At 38.8% G+C, this 13824-nt stretch overlaps 1 protein-coding gene across 8 annotated transcripts in view; it reads right to left on the bottom strand.

Annotated features, from left to right (window-relative positions):
* Positions 1 to 13824, bottom strand: part of LAMA2 (laminin subunit alpha 2) — a 900941-nt gene that overhangs the window by 513112 nt on the left and 374005 nt on the right. The gene's annotated exons all lie outside the window — the stretch shown is intronic.

Raw genomic sequence — 13824 nt, 5'->3', positions numbered from 1 at the left:
TCCAGCAAGTGCAAGTGGAGGAGTGGGGAATCAAACCCGGTTCTCCCAGATAAGAGTCCGCTCACTTAACCACTACACCAAACTGGTACACACAGCATATGGGATAGGTGCACATTATTTATGTATTTATTTAAAATTATTCTTATCCAGCTTCTTTTCTACACTCAATCTCTGTCCTCTGATGCGTAAACTTAATATTAAGCCATAATGCAATTAAAGTAGTTAAATGGCTAACCATGACTTCATAGTAGCTTGGGTACTACCCTTTCCTCCTTTTTCACACAAATAGATTTCTATAATAACAATAACAAATAAAAGCCACAGGAGCATTATGGTATTTGTATATGGCCAGCCATCATATTATAAGTTTGGACATGCGTATCTATAATAACCAGAAATTGTTTGTGTGGATTGGATTTATTTTTATGCCAAATATGCTATTAAGCAAAGTCTATTCCCTTCATGTTCATCAATGTTGCCATGTATATTCTGAATATACCTACTGCAGTGAACTCAAAATCTAACAGTATAATCCAATGACTGTTTCAATGGGTTTACATTGAAATAACTCTGCTCAGGACTGTGCTGTTAGTGGCACAAAACTTTAATAATATCTAAGACCAGAGCTTTTTTTGTAGCAGGAACGCCATTGCATATTAGGCTATGCCCCCTGATGCAGCTAGGCTTCCCAAACCTCCCGCTCTGGCGGGAGATTTCTGGGTTCGCAGCCTCATCTCCCGCTCTTCAAAACTCTGGAAGCGGGGGTGGGAGGTGGAGGGGGGGAGAACATACCTTTAGGCTTCATGTTGTAGAGCTCCTGAGCCATTTGCAAAATGTCTGCCCCCTTTAAGGCTGGGCAGGAAGCAGGAAGCAGAAAGGGCTTCTGAGAACGGCCCCTCCCTTTCTTTTGCTTTCGTTTTCACAGGAAGTAGAGTTGTCCGGAGGAAGATCTGGTAAATGTGTGTGTGTGAGAGGGTGGGGGCAGGGGATTCCCTATTTTGGAGGCCCTCCCCCCCTTTAGAAAGCGTGGGGGGGAGGGAAATGTCTACTAGGCACTCTATTATTCCCTATGGAGAACAATTCCCATAGGGAATAATAGGAAATTGATCCGTGGGTATTGGGGGCTCGGAGGGGGGCTATTTTTTGAGGTAGAGGCACCAAATTTTTAGTATAGCATCTAGTGCCTCTCCCCAAAATACCCCCCAAGTTTCAAAACGATTGGACCAGAGGGTCCAATTCTATGAGCCCCAAAACATGGTGCCCCTATCCTTAATTATTTCTTATGGAAGAAAGGCATTTTAAAAGGTGTGCTGTCTCTTTAAATGTGATGGCAAGAACTCCCTTGGAGTTCAATTATGCTTGTCACATCCTTGTTCTTGGCTCCACCCCCAATTTCTCCTGGATCCACCCCCAAAGTCTCCTGGCTCCACCCCCAAAGTCCCCAGATTTTTCTTTAATTGGACTTGGCAACCCTAGATGCAGCCAATCCTCCAACAGGTTGCAGTTGGCCCTGTACCAAGAGCCCTTAAGCTCTTGGAGGACTGGTTACATCAGGGGTGTGTGGCCTAATATGCAAAGGAGTTTCTGCTACAAAAAAAAGACCTGTCTAGGTCACGATGACTAAATGTTAATCAGTTGCCAGTATGATTCATTTATAGCTACATTTCCTAAAGATATTTGTAATTTCAATTTAGAACAGAACCAAAACTGAAACTCAACTCCTCCCCCCCCCCAAAAAAAAATTCAGCGAAACAGCACTATTTTCAGAAAGTCATTATTCAAAATGATTTTGTACAGGATCTCTATTCCTGTCCATAGAGACATGCCTGCTATTCACAGAAGGACAAGTATGGCTGCCTCTCAGACATCAGTCTGAAAACTCCATGAAGTCTGAACACTCCATCCTATCACAACCAGAATCAAGCTTGTTGTGCTGCTTCAATTATATGGTTGGCTGAAAAATCACTCACTTGCTTCCCAACCAAGACTGTTTTCACACATTTTGGATAATGCACTTTCAATGCACTATAACAATTGTTTGTAAGTGGATTTGTCTGTTTCACATAGAAAAATCAAGTTGTAAATAACTGCTATAGTACACTGAGAAATGCATTACCCAGAGGTAAGGCACTGTACAATTGCAAAGAACTGGGGTGAGAAACTAATTCCAGAGTTCTATGATATCTTGTAAAAGAAAGAAAAAGGAAAAATCAGAAATCAGAAAGCACCAATGAAGAAATCTGAGTACACATGTTAATATGTTACTTTGAGTTTACCGGGGGGGGGGGGGGGGGTGCGCAACATGTCATCAAGTCACAGGCAAATAATGGTGACCCTATAGAGTTTTCAAGGCAAGTAGTTTGCCAGTGCCTTCCTCTGCTTCGTAGCCTCTTATCCAAGTACCAAGCCTGCTTACTTTCCGAGATCTGACAAGATCAGGCTATACTATGCAATTCCGCATTTATTGAGGCTACTAGGCTAGGAAAAAAATTAGGTTCATGTATTTTCTGTCATTGAGTCTATTCACTGACGTGTCAGCAAACACCATCATTCTTACAATGAATTATTTATATCTACAGTCCAAGAAATGGTTTCTGGGGAGTTGACACAAACCAAGAAAATGTGGTTCATTGTGGCAGGTCCAGTTTGTGAACCATGAACTGTTACAAACTTTTAGATGCCAAATTAACTACTTTAGTGTGATGTGGTAGAATGCCCCCCTGGCATGCTAGAGACACTAAACTCACAAGGGATTCAAGTCTAGTGAGGACTGGATTTATGAGGTTTGAGCTATGGTCCTCCCCCCATAAAAGGAGTCCACAGGGAAATGTTTTCTGAGGATATGAGAGGTGCAGGTTCATGAGTGTATAGAGCAGATCCTGTGCAAGTGAGAGACATCAAAGTCACAGGAGACATCCCTTAGGTTCTCCTCTACATGCCCTCCACGTTTCAGTTTCCTGTTGTATAGAAGTTTGGTAAACATTTTATATTGAGTGGAGACTGTCTGGAAATGTATCCATTATTGAATCACCATTAACAGCTTGAAAGTTCATGGAAAGTTCAAGCTGGTTAACTATAGTTCATGGACTGGCCAAAATTCATCATTAACTTTGGTTCATGAGTGCATTCATACTGAAGCAGGGCTGAAATAAAAATCTATTAAATAAGGTAAATTGAAGGCCATTAATTAGGCACAAGGGCAAGAAAGCAAAAGGGCAAAGAGATTTTAAAGTGCTTGCTAGGTGTCTCTGTGAAATAATTCTTCTAGATTGCGAAAGTAGGGAAAGCAACGTTTGTAAAAGCATAAGACAGCAAAAGAGGAAGTTAATCATTGACCCACTGGCCCACCGCAACTGCCGAAAAGAGCAACTAGAAACTTGCTGGAATAAGCATTGAGTCATATACCTTGGAAAATCTTGGGATCAGGTCAAAGGGGCAAATGTGTTTTTTATGAAGGATATTGCTGCAAGAGTGTTAGCAACATCAATGCCATGTATGGAAAGACCCTCCCTGTCTCCTCCTTGTTCCTTTAGTAATATGACGCTTGTAATGATGTATAGGATGTGGGGTTGTCCTTTCCTGTAATTGGGGGAGTGTTTACTGGAAATGATTGTCTGTGACTATAAAACTGTAGACCTTCCTGCATTCAGGGCTCCCAGATGTGTTCAGACATGAGTCTGATCTGGGGTCTGTGTACACGTTAAATAAACCGCTGTTTCTTCCTGATTTCGCCTGTGGCCTTGTTTCTGCCTGACCACCAGCAGCTAAGGTTGCTGCTACAATACCCATTCCTAATGACTACACTTCCACACACCCACACATTCAAGAAATGAAGAATGAGTGTATATTGAGCACTCTAAAACTTGTTCATGAATGTTTTGCAAAACAGCTTAAAAGTTGTTATCATTTAGGTGAACTGGTTATGCTATTTTGGGACTGGCATGGAGAAAGAAGAAACAAAGCAAATCTACTTGATTTAAAAACAAAAAAACCCCAGATCACAGCACTTAGTAAATCTGCATTAACTTTTGTGGGTAAGCAATTAATAAATAATTAGGAATACTGAACAAGTAACATTTAATGAAGCTTCCTGAAAATGAAAAAAAAGTTTTCAGTTTGGTGTTGAACTGCCCAAGGCAATTAACACAATCACTTCTTGTGTGTTCAACAAAGAGAACAGGAGCTTATGGGATGAGCTCATTACTGTCTACTATTGCTTTTATATAATCTATTTCTTGGGTTCTTACACAGATTAATGCTAAAAAACAAAGTCTGCTCTGAAAATTACAAAAGGAATTTTTGCTTCCACTTGGTTTTACAGTTCTCTTTTTACCCCATAAGTGGCTCACAAGATTATATTGAGCTTGCAAGAACTGTATGTCACTGAAAGCATGAAAGAGGATAAAAGGTGGAATGGTTATATTGGGAAAGAAGTTTGGGAATGATTCCGGGTAAGGTTGCCAGTCACTGAGGATGAAGGGGGGGGGGGGGGACAGAGAGAAAATGCAGCCATGCTACTGGCATGACACTGAGCAAATAGTTTTGGATTTAAGTTTTACCCAAATCCTAGAGTATTTCCTCATTGTCACATTAGTGACATGACATCATTTCTGTGTATTTGCTGGAAGTTATATCAAGCCGCCAATATGGTGCCATTTTTATAAAATCTTCTCCAAGGCCCTCAGTGAGTCAGTGGGCAACGTAAAGAAAGAGAGGGTCTAACCATTCAGGACAGTTCAAGATTCACTGCTGCAAGGAGCAGAAGAGGGAAATAGAACAAACTCCATTTGCCTTTTCCATTGAGGCTATTGAGAATATTTGTGCTCATAATTATTCATAAATTTGTTCAACGCTCTTGCCAATTATAAAGCCTTCCCTGATTACCAGGGCTTTTTTTGATCAGGAAAGCACAGGAACACAGTTCCAGCTGGCTTGGTGTCAGGAGGTGTGGCCTATTATACAAATGAAGTTCTGCAGGGCTTTTTCTACAAAAAACCCTGTGTGAACAATGGTGACATCAGGGTGTGTGCCCTAATATGCAAATGAGTTCCTGCTTGCCTTTTCTACCAAAAAAGCCCTGCTGATTACTGAAAACATGATATGACTCATACAATACACAGAAATGTCTGTTTGTGGATGGGAAAGACATATGTGTTGTATAAAAATGTATGCATAGGTTGTCTAATTTCTTATTGTGTATAGCCTAAAAATTATAGAATCATAGAGTAGGAAGAGACTTCCAGGGTCATCTATTCCAACCCCCAGGAAATTAACAAATATGTCCCCCTAAGTTCACAGAATCAGCATTGCTGTCAGATGGCCATCTAGCCTCTGTTTAAAAACCTCCAAGGAAGGAGAGTCCATCACCTCCCAAGGAAGCCTGTTGCACAGAGGAACCACTCTGTCAGGAAATTCTTCCTAGTAAACAACTCTTCTGATTTAATTTCAACCTGTTGGTTCTGGTCCAACCTTCTGGGGAAACAGAAAACAACTCCACCCCATCCACTATATTGCAGCCCTTCAAGTACTTCAAGATGGTGATCATATCACCTCTCAGTCATCTCTTCTCCAGACTAAACACACCCAGCTCCTTCAACTTTTCCTCCTAGGACTTGGTCTCCAGACCCCTCACCATCTTCGTTGCCCTCCTCTGGACACATTCCAGCTTGTCTATATCCTTCTTAGACTGTTGTGCCGAAAACTGAACACAATGCTCTAGATGAGGGGGAGCTTCCGGCTTGGTGTCATGGAGGATTGACGTGCTTCTCACAGAGCAGCAGACCAGAATATCTGTTTTGGGCACAGAAGGTGATTCCTACGCCTGCTGCCTACATCTTCTAGGCAAGGAGATGGCCAAGACAGGCATGTAAAATTTTGAGAGCATTTACTTTGGCTGACGAGGAATCCCAGTGGGGTTCCTTTTTGGCTTTGAAGAGTCCTCGTAGAAGAATTGCATTACAATGTCTACAGAGGACATCTGGGGTCGTTAAATCGACTTAAATTCATCATGCACCAAAGCTTCTTTGGGACTAATTAATATCTACTTTGGAAGTGGACGGTGCTTTGAAAGGATCACGATCTTTAAAGGCAAAGATCTATCACTCTGGGACTAAAATAAGATTTATTTGGAGGAAAAACAAAGGTCTGGATACATTTATATCATATTAAAGTAAAGAAGAAGAAGGAGGGGATAAATTTTGGACTAAGAGAGTTAGAGAAGAAGGTTAAAAAAAGGAAAAACAAAAATTGTTTGGCATACCTGCGGTCGGGCAACCCCCTCCAAAACAGAACAGAACTGCAGATCAACAAGATGTCACAGGAAGTGGCGTCATAGGAGTATCGCGAGATTTCTTAACCATAGAATACAAGACTTAGTGTCAAGAAAGGAAGGAAGCGGCCATTAAGAGAAGGGAAAACTGTAAACCTCCGAACCCTCTCTAGGACTATAATCATAGAAAAACATTGGCGGCCATTGAAAGAAGGTCAAAAGTTTAATTTTTTTAAAAAAAGATAATGGGACTTTAAAAATTAGCAGAGCCTGCAAATATCACCATTAGAAGACTAGATTTATTGGACTATGTGATTTGAATTAATTTTGGAGCACTTTTGAAGAAAAAGGAAAACTTTTTTTTTTTAAGGGAGCAAAAAAGCTGCGAACGCCATTTTGGGAAAAATAAAACTTAAAAAAATTAATATCTCGGCTTTGGAGCTTCGGAGAACGGCAATTTTGGGCTTGTCTGAAAAGGCATGCTCCACTCTACAATACTGCATTGTTAAAAAGTGATGTTGTGAGGTCAACTTAAAAGCCTATATTTACAATGGGAAGGCAGTGATGTCAGTCCAAAAACCAGGAGCAAAGCAGATACAGACAAGGGCTAAGACATTGGAAGAAGTGAAAAAGTCTAAAACACAAGATCAAATGGATGCCATGGAGGCAAGATTGGTTAAAGTGATTAAAGACTCTATAACTGAATGCAAGAAATAATTAAAAAAAGATAAAAAGTTCTCAGTAAAGATTTCCAAGCAGTGTCAAAGAAAATGCAGGCGGTTGAAGAGAAAGTGAAGGACCATGATATAAGAATAAATACAGTGGATTCCCCAATTAAAAAAATGCAGGAGAAAGCAGTACTACAAGATTGCAAGTTAATGGAAAATCAGATATCTTTGAGAGGGGTGCCTGAAACTGAGATTGATTTAAGGACATATATAATAAAAATCATTGCTGGACTTTTGGGAGATGATCCTGATGAAACCAGTTACTTTTATGATTACATCTACAGGGTCAAAGACTAGGAAAGGAGAAATAAACTACCAAGGGATGTGGTAGTGAGATTTGTGACAAGAGACTTGGTTGGTAGGATTTTAAGTAAACAATTTGAGAACAAATTGGAGGTGGATGGCAGTAGTGTAAGAATTATGAAAGAATTGCCAAGAAAAGTCATAAATGATAGAAGTCTATATAAAAAACTGACTGATAAGCTGAGAGAAAATGAAATAAGATATAGATGGATACTTCCAGAAGGTCTGGGTTTTGAATTCAAGGGGAAGAGGTTTATCATCACAACCACTCAAGACATGGTGAAATTTTTGCAGGAGAATAAAAAATTGGGGGGTACAGATTAAAAATAGAAAATCATGATGGATTACAAATTATTATCCTGGAATGTAAATGGACTTAATTCACCACAAAAAAGAAGGGCAACTTTTCATTGGATTGGGAAGCAAAAATGTAATATAATTTGTCTGCAAGAAGTACATATCAAACAAATGGATTACAAATGTTTATGGAATAAGCAACTAGGTATGGAATTTTGATCATTGGCTAAGGAGAAAAAAAGAGGTGTAGTTTTTTATGTGAAGCAAGAATTAGACCCAAAGCTGATTTTTAAAGATAAAGATGGCAGATTTATTGCGGTGGAAGTGATGCTGAACCATAAAAAAACTTTGTTATTGGGACTGTATGCCCCAAATGGAACAAAATACTCTTTTTTAAGGATATTATGCAACAACTAGATCAAGTGACATATGAGCAAATTATGTTAATGGGAGACTTTAATGGAATGATTAGAAATATTTTGGGCAGATCTGGGAAAAAAATAATGAAGGAAAACTACCAAAGTCATTTTTTGAACTAGTTAAGCAAGAAAGTTTGGTGGATATATGGGGGGAATTTAACCCTAAAGTACGGGACTATACTTTCTTTTCAGCAAGACATAATTCTTTCTCAAGGATCGATATGTTATGGATTACAAAAAATCTGAGACTTACAACAAAAAAAAATAGAGATTATTTCTAAAATAGGAGTAGACCACAATCCACTAATGTGGTCAGCAAAACCCATTAAAAAGACTTTAAGATGGCGGATAAATGAAGACTTGCTGCAGAAAAAGGTGGTAGTAGAGTCTCTGGAAAAGGAGACCAAAGCTTTCTTTCAAATAAATGAAAATGAGGACATTCAATTCCAAATGGTGTGGGATGCATATAAAGCAGTAATGAGGGGTATTGTAATTACATTGAACAATAAAGATTAAAAAAGTCAAAGAGAAACAAATGATAGACTTACAAAACAAGATTGGAAAGAAGAAGAGGGAGCTTAAAAAGAGGCCTGGGAAAAAGAAAATTATAAGGGAGATTACAATACTACAAGGTCAATTAAGACATTTGTTAAATAAAGAAGTCGAATGGAATCTAAAAAGGCTTCAACAAAAATCTTTTGAAGGTGTGAATAAACCTGGAAAATACCTAGCTTGGCAAATGAAAAGAAAAAGGGAAAATAAAATTATTAATAAAATTATTGTGGGAGACAAGGGAATTGTTGACCAGGAAGGAATAAAAAGAAAATTTTATAAATACCATGCCAAGTTGTTTAAAAGTCATGCAGTGGATAAGGAAAAAATAGATGCATATTTACAGAAAATTAAGGCAAATCCCTTAACAGACAATATGGAGAAGGTACTAAATGAACCAATTGGAAAGGAAGAAATAGAGGCGGCAATTAATTAAATGAAATTGGGGAAAGCTCCCGGTCCAGATAGTTTTACAGCAAAATTTTATAAAGTCCTCATGGAGGCTCTACCAAAACTTCAAAAATTGATGAATATTATAAGAAAGGATGGGAAAATACCTAATACTTGGGAAAAAGCAGTAATTTTGTTGATACCAAAAGAAGACAGAGATGCCATGAATGTAAAAAAATTATAGACCAATTTCATTACTTAATAATGATTACAAAATATATGCTAGAATATTAGCAGAATGCCTGAAACAGTATTTGAATAATTTTATTAAAGAAGAGCAAGCAGGGTTTCTTCCCAGGAGGCAAATAAGAGATAATATCAGAACAGTAATAGATATTATCGAATACTATGAGAAACAGCCTGAAAAAGAAGTAGCATTATTCTTTACGGATGCAGAGAAAGCATTTGATAATGTATATTGGGACTTTATGTTTGCAGTGATGAAGAGATTGAGATTGGGTGAAGATTTTATAAGAATGATGAAGGCGATCTATACTGAACAACAAGCAAGACTCTGTATAAATGCAGATTTGACAGAAATGATGATCAGTAAAGGAACAAGATAAGGTTGCCCTCTATCTCCATTGATATTTATAATGACTTTAGAGATATTGCTTATGCGAATCCAAGAAGATAAGAAGATAGAGGGACTGAAACTGAAAGGTTTTTCTTATAAATACAGAGTGTTTGCAGATGATGTAATGTTTATAAATGAAAATCCAACTCAAGTTACACCTCTGCTGCTTCGTAAGATAAAAGAATTTGGAGAACTGGCAGGCTTCTATATAAATAAAGAAAAGTCAAAAATTTTATGTAAAAACATGTCAAAGATTAAACAGGAAGAACTACAAAGCCTAACAGAATGTGAAGTGACTTCTAAAGTAAAGTATTTAGGAGTGGAGATAACAACAAAAAACATTGACTTATGAAAAATATGAGAAGCTCTGGCGGAAAATTGATGGAGGTTTATTAAAATGGAACAGGTTGAATTTGTCTATACTGGGCAAAATTTCAGCTATTAAAATGAATGTGTTACCAAGAATTATGTTCTTGTTTCAGGTAATTCCAATAGTGAAGGATGACAAACAATTTAATACATGGCAAATGAAACTTTCAGAATTCATATGGGCTGGCAAGAAACCAAGAATTAAAATGAAAATTTTGACTGATGCAAAAGAAAGGGGAGGCTTCCAATTGCCGGATTTAAAATTATACCATGATGAAGTTTGCTTGGTGTGGATCAAGGAATGGATAATGTTATTAAATAGAAAATTATTAACACTAGAAGGCCATGGAAATGTTTTTGGTTGGCATGGATATCTGTGTTATGGGAAAAGTAAGATGGACGGCTTTTTCCTACATCATTATATAAGAAGTAATTTGTTAAAAAACTGGTCGAAATATAAAAAATATGGGGATGAGAGAAAACCGCTTTGGATTGTGCCAACATAAGTAATAAAGCTATACTCAGATATTAATGAAGATAAATTGTTATCATATAAACAACTGTTAAAAATACAAGGCGGTAAGGTGGAGTTAAAATCAGTGGAAGAATTGAATTATAAATATAATTGGCTTCAATTGCAACAAATTAAAAGTTTGCTTGAACAAGATATTAGAAATGATGGAATAAGACAAGAACAAATAGAACTGGAGAGAATGCTGTTTGGCGATAATGAAAAATTGATCTCAAGAATTTATAAACTATTATTGAAATGGTCTACAGAGAATGAAGTGGTCAGATCTCAAATGATAAAATGGGTGATTAATATAAATAAAGAAATACAGATGGAGCAATGGGAATATTTATGGAAGAACTCTATGAAGATATCGGCATGTAATAATATTAAAGAAAACTGTTTTAAAATGTTGTACAGGTGGTACATGACTCCTAAGAAACTGTTGAAAATGAACAATCAGGTGTCTGATAGATATTGGAAATGTAAAAAACATGAAGGATCTTTCTACCACATGTGGTGGACTTGTGAAATGACAAAACAATTTTGGCAAATTATTCAGCAAGAGATTTCAAAGATTTTGGGTTACAGCATAAAGAAGGCACCAGAAATCTTTTTGTTGGGATTACAACTGGAAAATTTTCCTAAACAAGATAGAACGCTACTTTGGTACATACTTTCAGCTTCATGGACATTGTATGCGTAGATATGGAAGCAAGATAAAATACCAGAAGAGTGGGACTGGATTATGAAAATTATGCATTGGAGTAAAATGGACAAGCTTACAAGAATCTTAAAAGAATATGATTTAGAAAAGTTTAATAATGAGTGGGGGAAATTTCAGAAGTATGTTGAAAAACAATGGAAGGTGAAAGGACATTGGTGATTTTTGATAATAGTTAAATGCTAGGGGAGAGACAAATGAACTATAGTTAAAATGTGAATATACCATTTCTTTTTTTCCCCAACCTACTGTGATAAGGATTATAACTGAAGTGAGATTATGAGATCATGAGAATATATATTTCTTCAATTTTATTTCATTTTTAGGATAAGGATTGGGGACTAAAGGATTAAGCCTTTTCCCTATGCCAGTGTTTCCCATTTGCAGGGTCGTGATCCAGTACCGGGCCATGGAAGCCTCACTACCGGGTCACAAGAAAAGCCAAAGCTAGCCCTGCCCCCAGCAAAGCATGACCTCTGCTCTGCTTCCTTCCTTCCCCCGTCTCTCCGTTGTGCAGAGAAAAGCTAGCCTTGAAGACTGACACAGACTGCAAAGCCTGAGCTCTGTTTGGCTTCCTTCCTTCCCTCATCTCTGTGTTGTGCAGAAAGGAGCTCGGCTGCCTCTCCTTCCTTCTCCCCCCCTCCCAGTGTTTAAGAGAAAAGCTGGAGTCCACTGGCACTTTAGACCCATGAAGTGTTCTTCAAGATATGAGCTTTCATGTGCTTTACTGTATGCTCTTTTGGGGAGATTTCCCCGAGAGGCCTGGATGGCAAAGAAGGGTGTGTGTGTTTTTTTCAGCCGGGAGGGGCAGGGAGTGGGCATTCCAGTAGCTATTTTTTTTTACCAAACGACCCCTGGGCAGAATTGTTGCTGGCTGGGGTCATCTGATGATGAGAAAGGCTTTCCCCACCACCACCCTTCTTTCTTTCTTTCCATGCAAGTGATGCTCTGTCTGTATTCTTGGTGCTGGGAGGTGGGAAGTAACAGTGGGAGGGCTTCTAGTGCCCTGGCCCCACTGGTGGATATTCTGGTGCTTTTTGGGCACTGTATGAGAGAATTTTGGACTGGATAGTCCGCTGGCCTGATCCAACATAGCTCCTCTTATGTTCTTTCTTTCCACATCTTCTTTTCCTCTCCTTCCATTTCATTCTTTCCCTTTCTTTCTTTCCTTCCATTTTTACTGGATGAAATTTTTCTGTTCATCATACTGTTGTTGCAGACATAGGAGCTCTGCCAATGAAAAGTTGGCACCCCCAGTTGTAGCCAGCTGGCCTTTCTATGAGATTTCTGGGTGAGTGAGTGAGAGTGAGAGGTGTGGGATAGAAAGAGATTATTGGAGATTACTGCAGTATATGTCAACAGCACTGGAAGTGATGGTACTATGAACTTGGCACCATTTTACTGGTCCTGCTTTTAACACCTGTCTGACACCAATATCTACTCCTCCTGTAGATATTAAAAAGGATGAAAGGATGAAAGAGGTTCACTGGCTAAATATCTGCAAAACAGGTTGCTTTTAAAGGCACGGGAAACACAGCCAGTAAAAAGCTGCAGGCCCCTCATAAATATCCTTTTTGGATAACTACAGAAAAGCTTGTATGAACTTCACATAACTGGAAATTAATTCATTAATTGCAGTACAATTCTATGCTACCTTTCACAGCGATTTCCCAGTGTTTCAGCCAAAGAAAAGTATGAAAAATAGCTGTCAAAAGATTTTCTTGAAACAAAGCAAGCTTGGTTATAACTTGAGTCAGGGTTCCAGTAGTAGCAGCTGAAGGAAGGGCCTACTAAATGTTTCAGCATATTTTGAGGTAGAGCAGCTGCCAGGGCCCAGTGTGGGTGATACACAGTGCTGTCATTCCTGATGGCAATGGCAACAGCACTCCCAACTGCATACACTGGCCAGTGCTGTTGAGGAAGGGGTGTATAGGTGGTGCAGGCAATTGAACATGGGCATCAGGAGTGCTTGCAAGCTGGAGAAGAACACACAAACAGATAGGTGCATGCAGGTGTGGGAGTGGAAAAACAGGACCGCCCTCTTTCCACCCCCATTTTGGCTCAGCATCAGAAAGATTTTTCTGAAAATGAAGTTACTTCAGAAGAGGCAGGCTTGGGGGAGTGCCCTGGAAGTGACATCACAGGAAAAGATGGAGTTTTGGTTCAGTGTGCCCCAGAAGTGACATCACTTGGCCCTTGACACCACAGGAAATGACATAATTCCTGTCTTCTGGCTCCACCCCCAAAGTCTCTTGACTCCACCCCCAAATTTTAGTGGGCCATGAAGGAGAAGTGTAAAAATAACCGGGCCACAGGAAAGAAAAGTTTGGGAAACCCTGCCCTATGCCATCTGTCCAAATTGATGCTGCCCCATGGAGCTGGTATAATTTGTATTGGAATAAACACAGAGATCTCCCTTCATCAGATCCAGATGACAGCCCCTTCTACTTGTATATGGAGCTTCCAAGATGTCATTAGATTTGGCCCTAGGTATTATGGGTAAATGTATGGAGAATCACAAACAAGAACCAATGAGAAGGAATAGAGATAGGAAAATGCTAATGCAGTTAAATTGCTTCAGAATATCTCTCTATAAATCTGTACTTCGAATCTAAGAATTACAAAA

This window comes from Heteronotia binoei, chromosome 1 (genome assembly GCF_032191835.1).
Source record: "Heteronotia binoei isolate CCM8104 ecotype False Entrance Well chromosome 1, APGP_CSIRO_Hbin_v1, whole genome shotgun sequence".
NCBI lineage: Eukaryota > Metazoa > Chordata > Lepidosauria > Squamata > Gekkonidae > Heteronotia > Heteronotia binoei.
Note: the sequence above shows the minus strand (reverse complement) of the source record. Positions and strands in the feature narration are given on the sequence as shown.